The 13,112-nt window shown below is 42.7% G+C and overlaps 1 protein-coding gene across 5 annotated transcripts in view; it reads left to right on the top strand.

The window, feature by feature from the left end:
- Positions 1-3,468: 3,468 nt before the first annotated feature.
- atp2b3b (ATPase plasma membrane Ca2+ transporting 3b) overlaps positions 3,469-13,112 on the top strand; it is a 124,114-nt gene continuing 114,470 nt past the window's right edge. For all 5 annotated transcript variants that reach the window (XM_088330650.1, XM_088330649.1, XM_088330652.1 and 2 more), the window contains exons 1-2: positions 3,469-3,636; positions 3,759-4,103. The gene's annotated coding sequence lies outside the window, so the exon portion shown is untranslated. The remainder of the gene's footprint in view (positions 3,637-3,758; positions 4,104-13,112) is intronic.

Here is a 13,112-nt window from a genome sequence, read left to right as displayed (position 1 = left end):
GTTATTTTCGATTGTTCTCGATTGTTCTCAGCTCGGGGATGCTGCTGGAAATGTGAATTTCCCTTCGGGGATGAACAAAGTATCTATCTATCTATCTATCTATCTATCTATCTATCTATCTATCTATTTGGTATTGGAGTAATCCAAAAGTAATTGAAAGTAATCAAGTTAAAGTAACCCTACCCAACCCTGCTTATACCGTGTCTCTCCTGAGCTAAAGCATTTTAATTTCACATAGAGTGGATTATTGTATTTGTCTGCATTTGTTGGTCACTGCTGTGCTTTCACAAAGGATGCTCTACACTAGGGGTCGGCAACCTATGACACTTCTGGCATGCGGGCGCACGGCAAAATAATGTTTTGATTTTTTTAAAGCGCATTTACCTGAAATTTAGACATTTTCAGTAGCGCGCTGTGTTGTTTAGAGGCTTGATGGTAGCGCACCTCCTCGTCTGCTCCGTTTGTGAGTGTGTGTCGAGGCGAGGAGAGATACGTGTTTTTTAACCCAGCCAACGAAACACAGGGGCGCGATAATTGAATGAATGATGACGAGTCCTCCAGCGAAAATATGTCGTTCTTTTCAGCCAGCGTGGGCAAATGACTGGGGCTTTGTGCAAAAAAATGACCGCGCTGTTTGTTGCATTGTTCCCTCGAGAGTGTTGTACCTCGCACATCAAGGGTTAAACGTCAATACGTAACGAATCATGAAAATGAATTCAAGGACGAGTCTGACAAGGCGGAGACATTAAAACGCACTGTGTCCAGGTACGGCAAACAAACACAGACCCTGAAAAGCATTGTCACTGCTAAAAACGCCATTGCTCACTGCATATCAAAGCACGGAAAATCTTTTACCTAATGCGAATATATTAAAGAAGCGGTTTTTTCGGTTTAGTTTGGTGGCTTGCCTAACAAATTGACAATCAAAAACAAGAATAAAACACATCTCCATGTCAGCCAGAAGGGTTGAACGTCAAGAGGAGGGGCTGGCAGAAAGCGTGTGTGTTTCAATTTGGTATTTTCTGCTATAAGATTTCATTGGTGAATAGTATGGTAGCTTTCTATGTAACTTGTTTTTTCTTTGTGGTTTATTGTTGATGAAGAACGGTTAATTCTGCTTGATTCTTGTGGTCGAAAGTTGAAGTCATGGATGTCTACAGACCTTTCCACGCGTTGCTCACATTCATTTTTTAGTTTATTGATGAACAAGAATAGTGGTAGATAAATACGTCAGTTATACGATTTCAATGTCTATCCATGTTGTATATCTGGACTAGTTTAAAATGACAGCTGGATATAAAAAAAAATGTTGTGCGAGTCATTAATTTTGGTGTGGCACAATGATTTACAAGGAAATTTGAAAGTGGCACTCCTGACCGAAAAGGTTGCTGAGCCCTGCTCTACACTGACCATTGCATGCAATTTTATTTCCACTCCTCTTTTACTTTGAGAAAAAGAAACACTGGATTTTTTTTTTTTGTACTTATTTTTAGAAACCTCGAAAGAGACGCGTGATCATCTAGAATGAAAGGGTTCTGGTTATTTTAAGAAACAACAGATCAAATCAGCGACTTTTTTTAAGGTGTACGAATTTGCACGTGTATGTGTCTGCGGTCCAGTGTAGAAGAAACTATTTATAAGTCCGTCTGATTGAAGTATAAATACACACTACTTCTTCTCCTCGCTCCATTATAAATTCCGACAGTATTTAGTTGACTATAGCCATGCATGTACATGTTGTGTTTAATGTATACTTGACAATCAAGAGAGGGATGTTCCAAGTTTATGCTTGCATTCAGCACCATGGACAGCGTTTTGGGCCTAGGTTTCTGTAGATTTTCTGTTTGGATTAGCGCAAATTGAGATCATTCAACCTTGAGGGGACGTATGAACTAGTTCTGAACCAAAATCTCAATGTGTGTGTGTAGGGGGGGATTTGGTTAGGGGTTATCACAATTATATATGTCCCAACGGCTTTATCATTGCATGTGCCCACTAGCATGTGTACTCCATTACCAAGTAGAGGAATTCAGTAAGTACAAGTAAGTGCATTTGAACCTGCAACCTGTTGAAAAAATTGCGGGCAGGCATAGGTGCAAGAAAGCAGTAACAGGGAGCCGGGTGTGTGCTCAAAATGTTGAATCAAAATAGGATCCATAGTAACAAACAGAACCAAATACCAAAAACTACAAATAAGGTAACAAAACGTGAAAAAATAAACAAGAAAGGACGTATACTTAACAAAACCTAATTGGCAGCGCCACAACACGGAATCAGACGCAACTTGACTTCACAATGACCCAACAAAGACTCACAGAAAACTAGCAACTAGATACACACAGATTAACACACATTTGTTGAAATCATGGCTCGCAGGCCAAATGTGGCCCGCCTCATCCATTTATGTAGCCTGTGAGGCAAATGCTGAGAGAAGCCCAAGAGACAAATGAGCTGCGTTGCATCAAACAATAACTTGCAGTTTTATATATGTCCACTGGATGCAGAAAAATCCTGGTGCCACTCTTAAAGCACCTACTGCCGCTGTATTATATGACTACCAATTATCAACCAAAGAATATTGCAGAAACCCATCTGAATGTTATTTTATTTTAAATAAAAGTCACGGGCATGCTGTTCAAGGCAATATGAAGAATATAAAATGGAAAAAAAATAGCACCTCAGTGTCTTTGGAGAAGCTTTAGCTCCTTTCTACAATAGATATGGAATCAAACAGCAAAGTTCCCATATCCAGGTAAACGTTTTGATAATAAAATAAACAGCGGAAAGTCTTTTAAATCATTAAATCAATCATTTAAATTGGTGTTTGTGTGCTAGTTTTGTCCCTTTCCAGTCATAAGTTTCTCCGATTTTGATAAACTGCAGTGGAAATGGATTCAATTGTTTTCCTTTCTTTGCAAATGCACAGTTAATAAACATGTGATTAAGTCTTTATGAAGGAAAAATAATTGTTTTATAATTCAATTTTACATCACTAATTTATAATTTAATTGTGAACCCTTTGAAAAGACCCCAGCTCTCCAGCTAAGGGACACTTTTTATTCCATTCATTTACCAGTCCAGCCCCCATGAGAATGTTCTTTGGCCCTGAGCTAAAATGAGTTTGACACCTCTGGATTAACAGAAACAACGAAAAACTCCTGGACAACCGACAAGAGGAGCAATGAATGATAGGTCAACACTTAGGAGGGTAACATCAACAATACACAAGTGCACATGATACAATTTCAGAAGATTGTGACGGACAAGGATGCAGAAACTCAAAACCTCACTAAAACCATGAACAAAAGCAAAAGACCAGAACATAACACAAGCTTTTTCATGTTTGGGTCCATAACCGGCAATGCACTTGACTCTACTGCGGTGTGTCCGCTGTCGTCACCACGCAGAGGAGGGAGGGGTGACGTAGGCAACGCTCTCCCTCCTCCTCCTCCTCCTCCTCCCCTTGCCTGGATGCTGCGAGCAGGCTCCTGTGCTCGCGCGGCTCCTCCTCCAGAGATGTCGCAGGAGCATCTCTCGCCAGCGCGCCCTTTCTTTACTTGTTTTTTTTCCTTTGACACTTCACTGCTTCGGTCATCTTAAAATTCACCATCATCCTAACCAGCACCATCACAAGCGGTAAGTACCGGCAAAAAAAAAATACACTGCACTCCTCCCCACCCCCGCAGCAAGAGAGGTAAACCCGGTGACTCTCCTCCCCCCTCCCCACTTTCCCGCTCTCCCCCCTTCGTCATCCGCAGAACTCGGCCGACCCACGATCAGGTGACAGCGCGGAGTGGAATATTCATCAGCAAGCGCGCTTGTCTTTCATCCCCTCTCCTCCATCGGACTGTTAGGCTGCAGCAGCCCCCTCACGGTCCTCCTCCTCTTCCTTCAGCATCACCGCTACTGCCGCCACCAGCTCCTCCACCGCCGCAACGCATCCCTTCCTCCTCTTCCTCCTCCTCCCGCCCTCCTGCGCATCCTCTTTCATCCGGGCCGGGACATTCTACGCTACAGTCCACGCTCACGCAAGATTAACTGGGGATTGTGCCTCTCCGCCCGCCCGCCCACTGATGCTGATGTCCTTGAGCTCGGCCTGTACGGTGAGTAGCGACTCCGTGCGTGTTGGCTTGCTCGCGTGGGACGCTGCGTGACTCCTATTTACCTAGCGCGCGTCTCTTACTCTTATGCACGAGCGCCAGTGGGGTTTTTTCTAAAAATATCTTTATATCCGGCGTTCGGGACTGGTGTGTCATCGCAGGCCTTGTAGAGCTACGAACATAGCCATACAGTTGGGCATACCGTAATACCCTGATAAACGGCGCTATGACATTACTGGAGCCCCACGCCGATGCACGTCTATCCTTCCTGGGATGGGGGGGCGAAGGGCTGCGGTTTAGCATCGCCAGCCAGTGCAAAGACCGTATGTAGCTGCATGCACGGGCCTCTGCTGCACTATGGGAGCACCGGTAGCCCCTCTGACCCTCAATCTTTGCTTCCCCCGCGTTGTCTTTTTTTCTCCGTGTTGCACCTGCAATGAGAGGGATGTCGGTTCGATCCAGTAATGGTCTTCCGGCAAAGCAACTGTGCAGCGTGTGCCCTGTAACCTTGCGGCGAGGGGGACGCAAGTTAGTGTCGCACCTTGAGCCCTTCTGGTTGAATTTGAAAGAGGCGATTGACGCACATATCGAGTGCGCTTGACATCGTTGCGACGTATGCGCATGTGGTGGTGGTGATGATGAAGGGCAGCAACAGTATGACGACGAGGAGGAGAATGATGTTCAGGCACGTCTGAAGGTGACCAGTAAAGGTCATTTTGTTTTTGAATTGGACCAGTGCTGCGCACACGCGGGAACAGTCGACCAGTCAGAGCATGGGCAATGATCTGTGTGGATTTGAGTAGAGGTGAGCAGATGCTCACGTGGGCCGGAGATGTTATGTGCGTGCATTTCTATCCATCTATCTACAGTATCTATCCGTCTGTCTGTTTCTGTCTTTCTGTGCGGCTAATTGTGTCAGTTCGCCTTCTCCGTGATGTGTGTCATAGCTTCCTTCATTGTTTAAATTTGTGTGACCCGTCATGTACAAGGTACAAATAAAGCATTCAGTTTGCCTTTACAACAGTGAAACTCAGAAACCGATCCAACTAGTAATCTTAAATGCCACTTTACTTTATACTGATACCAGTAAGAAGATTCAACTTTTGAGTCCTGTAACACCTTGCTATTCCGTGTCCAGGGTTGGGTAAGGTTACTTTAACTTGATTACTTTCAATTATTTTTGGATTACTCCAATGCCAAATATGCTAATAAAAGACAAAAGAAACTAAATATGAATAAAATTACTACATTTTGTGCAGGCTTGGGGAGTAACGGAATACATGGAACGGAAAAAATGATGTTGGCAAGCTGTTTGGATTTATTTTCATTTTGTTTTTGTGGCATTTTATGTTAGTTTTGCCGGAGATCAAAGAGATCAAAGCCAGGAGAGAAAGCTTACCACGTGTTGTGAGTCATCGTTTTATTCATATTTAGTTTCTTTTGTCTTTTATTAGCATATTTGGTATTGGAGTAATCCAAAAGTCATTGAAAGTAATCAAGTTAAAGTAACCCTACCCAACCGTGACCGCGTCCTACTTTTGACAGTCTTGCTTCTTCATGGCTTTTCATTGTGCACTGTCTTTCTGAATTCTGATGTTATAAATCTTCGGTCTCAAACTTTTTGTCAAGCTGGGAGTTACTTTTGTTGATTAGCGCAAAGGGCACCCAGTTGGAGATTTATTTCTAAAATAACAATTTATCATGTTTCATGTATTCCTATACTGTTACTGTATTCTTACCAGTCTAAGTATTGGAATTAGGGTTAAACCAATTCAGTCTACCACTACAAAAATAATTTTACTAGAAAATCACAGTGACTGGGCACTGGTGAGCTATTTTTGGGAGAAGTTCTTCAGGTACCTCATGTTGGAGACCCCTGGTCTAAATAGTTTTAAAGCTCTCTGTTAATAATAAGTACTGTATACCATATTTTAACGACCATAGGGCACACTATGTTGAAAAGCGCAGTCTCGGTTGCTGGATCTATATCTGAATTTAACACATACACAGGGCGCACTCCACTATAGGGCGCGGGTGCCCTCTGTTCGGGCCGTAGCTATTTTGCCTAATTCTGACTTCCCTTTATATGACCTATGCTTTTCAGCGCTGCGATGTTGGTGATGTTTGCATATGTCTTAATAAACTCATTTACTAGACTATGATCGTTTTTTGCTTTTAATCACGCTAATCAATATGCCTTAAACGCATTATACATACTACGATCGCGACACACGTTCTGTCGGAAGCGCAGTGCTCGTTCACGCAAAGGGAAGTCAGATTTTGCAGGGGAGTCGAATTTAGCACAACATCTCTTTCGGCTGTTTGTTTCCATGATCTTCTGCATAGCGTAGAAATCAACACAACGTAGGGGACAAAAACACGGAAAGCATTCAATGGAGTGAATGTGAGGTTTTGGATTTCATTGAAATGAAATGATTTGCATTTATATAGTGCTTTTCAAGTCAGGACTTCCCAAAGCGCTTTACAGTGTGCTTCACATTTCCCAATAGCAGCCGTGCAGCCATGTAAGGCGCTAACTTGCTTATTGGGGGTATTAGGGGTTCAGTGTCTTACCCAAGGACACTTTGACATGTAACACGGAGGAGCCGGGATTCCAACTGCGATCTCTTGATCCCAAGACAAGCGCTCTACCTCCTGAGCCACTGCCATCCCCATTAATATTTTGGGGGGGGGCTACTTTCAGGCTCCAGTAGCACAGTCAAATTCAAATTTCTAGATTAGCTATGGTGTTCATGAGTACTTCCACAAACAATGCATTGCGTGTGACGTCACGTGCCCTCCTGCACAAGCGAGAAGCTTTTGCCGTTAAAACAAGAGACGCTTAAAAGTCACAGGAGATCGCATACAAGTGGTATTTAGTTGGAATTGTGAAAAATCTCACCCAAAAATGTTGTACGTCTTAGGTATGGCTTGGCCAAGGTTTCGAACCTGTCACCTCCCAGTCTCTGGGCGTGCTCCTAACTCTAAGGCTACCAAGCTGGTCCGAGACTTTTATGTCGTGAAAATACGGTATGTCCAGTACAGTGGCCCCTCTACATACAAAATGGTTTCATTCCCGGATCAAGCTCGTAGCTTTCATTTTTTTTGTATCTAGAACAAATTTTCCACAAAATTTTTCAAAGATCATCACAGAGTAAATATAAATAGCTATTTAACACATCTTACCGTACACTAAAAACACATTCAAATAATAATCAAACATAAAAATACAATGATAAGATAAATAAAATGATATTAACAAAATAAGATCCAAGTTTATTATGAACAGCTATCATGGAGAAAGTCTGCGGTTGCTAACGGAGGTTTATGCATGGTAGTTGAGGAGTCAGGGAGAGAGGTGCAGGAGAAGTGAGGGACCACTCTAAAAAACTCAACAAGAGAGCGTGGGATCAGGTTTGCATGGCGGGAAACACACGTGCTAACTGGGACGAGCTGATGGTGGTGGTGAGCAGTGTCAAGCACACGGCCCTCTAGTGGTAGCTGCTGGAAATTTTTGTTACTTCTCTTATATGATTTTTGCTAAAAAGAAATCTCGCATCTCGACTTTTTCCTAACTAGGGTAGCTGGTATGTGGAGGGGCCACCGTACTCGTATTTATTAAACAAAAACTGCAAAAATATATATTTGGTTTAAAATGGTATTGTAACTTGTTTTGTTTTGTAATAGTGTAGGGAAAAGGTTTACTACTTAACATTAAAAATAATACTCTAAATAAATATTAATTATCATCATCAAATTCATAATTTTTTGCAAGTATTTATGGAAATGTTGAAAAAATATTTGGGTATAAGGTTTTTTTACAATACACCCCTCAAAAACATTTGCAATAATAGCCCTATCCAATAGAAAAAAAACCCTAGAAGCTCCAAGTCAGGTGAGTCCAATGATTTTTACCAGCCTACGACAGACCATGCGAAGCTGATCATTTTATTACCTGTGTTCAGGGTTGGGTAGGGTTACTTTAACTGGATTACTTTCAATTACTTTTGGATTACTCCAATAGCAGTAGCTAAGGAGGTAGAGCGATCGTTTTAGGATTAAGGGATCCCAGTTCGAATCCCGGCTTGTCCGTGTTACATGTCGAAGTGTCCTTGGGTAAGACACTGAACCCCTAATACCCCCAATAAGCAGGTTAGCGCCTTACATGGCTGCACAGATCACGGCCGCTATTGGGAAATGTGAAGCACAATGTAAAGCGCTTTGGGAAGTCATTGACTTGAAAAGCGCTATATAAATGCAGATCATTTCATTTCACATTTCAAACATGCTAATAAAAGACAAAAGAAACTAAGTATGAATAAAATGACTACATTTTGTGCAGGCTTGGGGAGTAACGGAATACATGGAACGGCAAAAATGATGTTGGCAAGCTGTTTGGATTTATTTTCATTTTGTTTCTGTCGCATTTTATGTTAGTTTTGCCGGAGATCAAAGAGATCAAAGCCAGGAGAGAAAGCTTACCACGTGTTGTGAGTCATAATTTTATTCATATTTAGTTTCTTTTATCTTTTATTAGCATATTTGGTATTGGAGTAATCCAAAAGTAATTGAAAGTAATCAAGTTAAAGTAACCCTACCCAACCCTGCCTGTGTTGAAGAGGGGAAACCTCCAAAACATGCAAGGTCTGCGGCCCCTGAGAATCGAGTTTGCCCACGTAAAGCGACATAAATATGATATGTTGTATGCATTTATTTAGATGAAAACAGTTATACACTAACTAAAATATGCACCACTCTTCTATAGATAAAGAATTCATTATACAATAATCATGATATGTATATATATTGCATGAGAATTGCTCTATCCAATAACAATATTGCGTATTGCAGGTCTTTCTGGTATTGTGCGTGGCTACTTTGTATCTGTCTTCGTGTATGCGTGTGAACGGTATATGCGTGGCTGCTACTGCTGCTGCATATTGAAGAAAGAGGAGTGATACAAGAGATTTGTCATACAAAAGTCATCTAGGGTTGTTTGAAAACAATGCGCTGGATCTGTGAGTTTCAGAATCAGTTAAAAGAAGATCCATTATCCATTATCTGCACCGCTTATCCTCAGTAGGGTCGCGGGGGTGCTGGAGCCCATCCCGGCTATCTTCGGGCAGTTGGCAGGGGACACCCTGAACTGGTTTCCAGCCAGTCGCAGGGCACACGGGGACAGACAACACTCGCACATTCACACCTAGGGACAATTTGGACCGGCCAATTAACCTGACATGCATGTTTTTTTGGTAATGTGGGAGGAAACCGGAGTGCCCGGCGGAAACCCAAGCAAGCACGAGGAGAACATGCAAACTCCACACAGGAAGGCTGGTAGCCAGATTTGAACCCATGACCTCAGAACTGTGCCGCACACGCGCTAACCACTGCGCCGCCGTGCTGCCCGTTAAAAGAAGAAGATAATTAAAAACACGTGGAAGAACTCCAGTAATTGAGGTTTCCTATTTGATTTTTCTTCGGGCAGAAGCCAAACATGCTGTATAATACAGCAGTTTCATGTTTGCAAACAATTGTGACATCATGAGATAGGTTACCCAATAGGTGAGGCAAGGTGCCTGTTCACACAGTTCAAACTGGTTCCTAATAAGATGGCTGTCTTAGAAATGAAGTGAGCACTTCAAAGTAATCTAACATCTCGGGCTATTTCTCTTAGCTTTTCCAACAAACTAACAAGTGATTCACATTCACATACAATGAAGAAAATAAGTATTTGGACACCCTGCTATTTTGCTATTCCTCCCACTTAGAAACCGTTAAAAAAAATCATGAATTGTGATTTCTGGATTTTTCTTTTTAGTTTATCTCACAGTGGACATGCACCTATGATGAAAATTTCAGACACCTCCATGATTTCTATTCTATCTATCTATCTACCCTGGTCATATCCGTCGAGATGGGTGACCGGCAAGGCAAACACATAAAAAAATACGAAGAAAATTAAAAAGAGGGTAAAATTAGCAAACAAAAATGTTTGGACCATGGCCAACCCAAATGCCCAAACACCCAAACAAGTTAAGCACCTTGGCACCCAAGTTGGTCATGCTTTCGTCCCTCCAGATGAAACGGGACACAAGAGAGCGGCCATGTCACTCGGGTCAGGGTGACACAACAAACTCTTGTGTTCAACAGCAGGGCCCGACAGCTTTCGCTGGTTTACCCCTGCCGCATCATACGGGCTCCCTGCCCATCGCTTAGAACACGTCTGAACATCCCACTATACTTTTACAACACCTCGCCACTCATTCCTATCACCAACAAGAGCTCTAGCTTCCAATAGATTTAGACTTCTTTCCTGCAGTGCACTCATAACACTACCCAACCATGTCAATTGCGGCCTTCCTCTTGGTCTCATTCCATTTACTTCTGCTCTGTAGATCCTCTTCAACATTCGCTACTCATCCATCCTCTCCATGTGTCCAAACCAACGGAGTAATCTCTTATCCACACGCTTGCTCAGTTCCACTACTACTCCAGTTCTGGCTGATTTCTAAGTGGGAGAAATAGCAAAATAGCATGGATTTTTTTTCTTCACTGTATGCACAGCTCAAAAACCTTACAGATTTACATGAAATCCTTCTATAGGACAGAGATGCTCAGTGTCTAGAGGGCAGTGTTAAATTCCATCACTTAGTAAGTGACTGTCCAGTCGTGCATGGTAAAACAACTGGCAGTGTAATGAAGTACATTTTAATAGATGAGGTAGATTCAATATGTGACAGTTATCAATCGAAATCGGAGGTTTGAGGCAAAATAAAAGTATCACAGCTTGGCACAGAGATCCTTGGCCCGTCGGGATTTGATCCAGAGCGGATGTTGGAACGGCCCAGTAGGAGGAAGGTGGCATTATCAAGTAAGAAAGCGAGGGAGGTAGAGCCACCTTGAGATTGAGAGACAATGCATTTGTTGACCAGCTGCACTAGGGCTAGTTATAAAATCTTGTTCCAACCCACTTGAACTGAGTCAACAAACTCCTCTTTCATGTCCAGCTCGAATGTCCAATCATCCAGAGGGCATCGGATCATTTTTTGCCATGCCTCACAAATTCAACCAGATTGTCTCTAGGTCTATACGAATTTGTGTCCACAGTGCAGTATAAAGTAAATTCTTACGCCATTGGGGAATATTTTTTCCAATTTATGTATTATTTTTCTCATCAAACCATATTTTTCTTATTTTTCGAAAAGCAAAATAAATATTACTAAAAATGAGTATTATTGTCCTTATTGTAGTGATTCTTTGACTTATTTCTTTAATGAAATAATCCCGAACGTGAACTTAAATAAGAAAAATGCATCCAACCCCCAACCTCAGGTCGTAGAATCTCAGTATGGAAGCCCAGACCTCTTTGTCTCCAGCCACTTTGTTTAGCTTGTCCGACAGGATCCCGAAGTGTTTCCAGGCCGCCCAAGAGATAATCTCTCCAGTGTCTTCCGATTGTACTCAAGGTGCGCAGAGCATGCCAAGAACACCTCACCAGAGAGGCATCCAGGAGTCATCTGAACCAGATGCCTGAACCACCTCAATTCACCCCATCGCTATGAGCGGCCCATAGGGGGCCTACCCCCTACATGAAGGGTTTGTGCCTCCCCACTGGAAGCCTGATCTGTTGTTTTTTTTTTGTCGGTAATAATAATTGTACCCCCCATGTGTTGATATGACCTCCTTGAGAATGTTGTCTAGCAACAGTCCTGTCTCAATTGGCTCCTTTCAACAAGGAAGAGCAGCGAGAGCCACCCTGTGTTCACAAGTGACCAAACTTCTCACCCCGAACGCTTCTATCGGATGAATTGGTGTGGACTTCCCTGCTGAGGCTTTTGCCCCTGTGACGCCACCCTGGATAAGAGGATGAAAACGGATGGATGATAGAAAATGAACACAATTTCATGCTATCAGTTTTTCATTACAATGTTAGTTTCTTCTTGTTTGATGAGAAAAACATTGGAAATACAGTTCACAGTTCACGGATCCCTCAACCAAAGGGGTTATTTGGGCACCAATGAGGATGCAACTCTGGACAGCCTTCTCCACTGTTGACCGTCCCTGGCCTGTTTTTGGGTCGAGGTAAAGTTGGCACCAGTCCATTCTTTAATGTAGTCGGCCCAGTTATTTTTCGGTCTCCCTCTTCTTCTGCCCCCTTGGACTTTGCCCTGGAGAATTATCTTGGTCATCCTGATGATCTTGAGACCTGACCATACTACTAAAGTTTCCTACTGCACACAGTTGACAACAGTTCTTCATAGGGTCCAATGTCCTCCCTGATGGTGTTGCGCACTGTTTCGTTTGTCACATGGGTTAAGTAGCTGATGCCTAGAAGTTTCCTGTTGCATCGCATCTCAATGGCTTGATTCTTTTTCCTGGCAATTGACCAAATCTCTGAGTTCAGGTTCGTTTCCTGCCAATCCGGCAATATCATCAGCAAAACGAAGGTTAGTGATGTTGTGTCCCCTATACTGACAGTACCTTCATGTTGCTCCAGAGCTTCGGACATGATCCTCTCCGAGATCATTATTAATACACGTTGAAGTTATATACTATTTTTTACGCTGCTTTATTCCACTTATACTTAAAAATACTTGTCCTAAATTTGACCTCAGCCTTGAGTGCATTTCTTATGAAGGTTGTCGTAAACCGTGTTTTGTGTTTGAATGTGCCTTTCCTTCCATTCTGTGCAGTGACTTATCACCTCAATGACTACAGTGTCTTATCACCTCGCCTGGGGTGTTGGGAGAATGTGCCTGGCATGTCCTATCACCCCTCCTCCCATTCTTCAATCATGGTTGGGAAATTTACATCGACGACGGTGCGGACCAATCAGCCAGAGGCTTGGTCATGGGGCGTGAACATTTCATCGGCATGGGAAGACCCTGAAACCCCGTCGTCTTTTGTACACGATTGTAATTGGCACAGGCAGAATTACCTGATTTGTTTAACTCTTTGATTCGGCTAAATGAATTAATATGTGCACTATATCCGGCGCTGGGCTCAATAATT

The sequence above is a fragment of the Urocampus carinirostris genome, chromosome 3 (assembly GCF_059441175.1).
Source record: "Urocampus carinirostris isolate Australia breed hairy pipefish chromosome 3, RoL_Ucar_1.0, whole genome shotgun sequence".
Classification (NCBI taxonomy): domain Eukaryota; kingdom Metazoa; phylum Chordata; class Actinopteri; order Syngnathiformes; family Syngnathidae; genus Urocampus; species Urocampus carinirostris.
The sequence above is the reverse complement of the archived record's forward strand: the minus strand, read 5'-3'. Positions and strand labels throughout refer to the sequence as shown.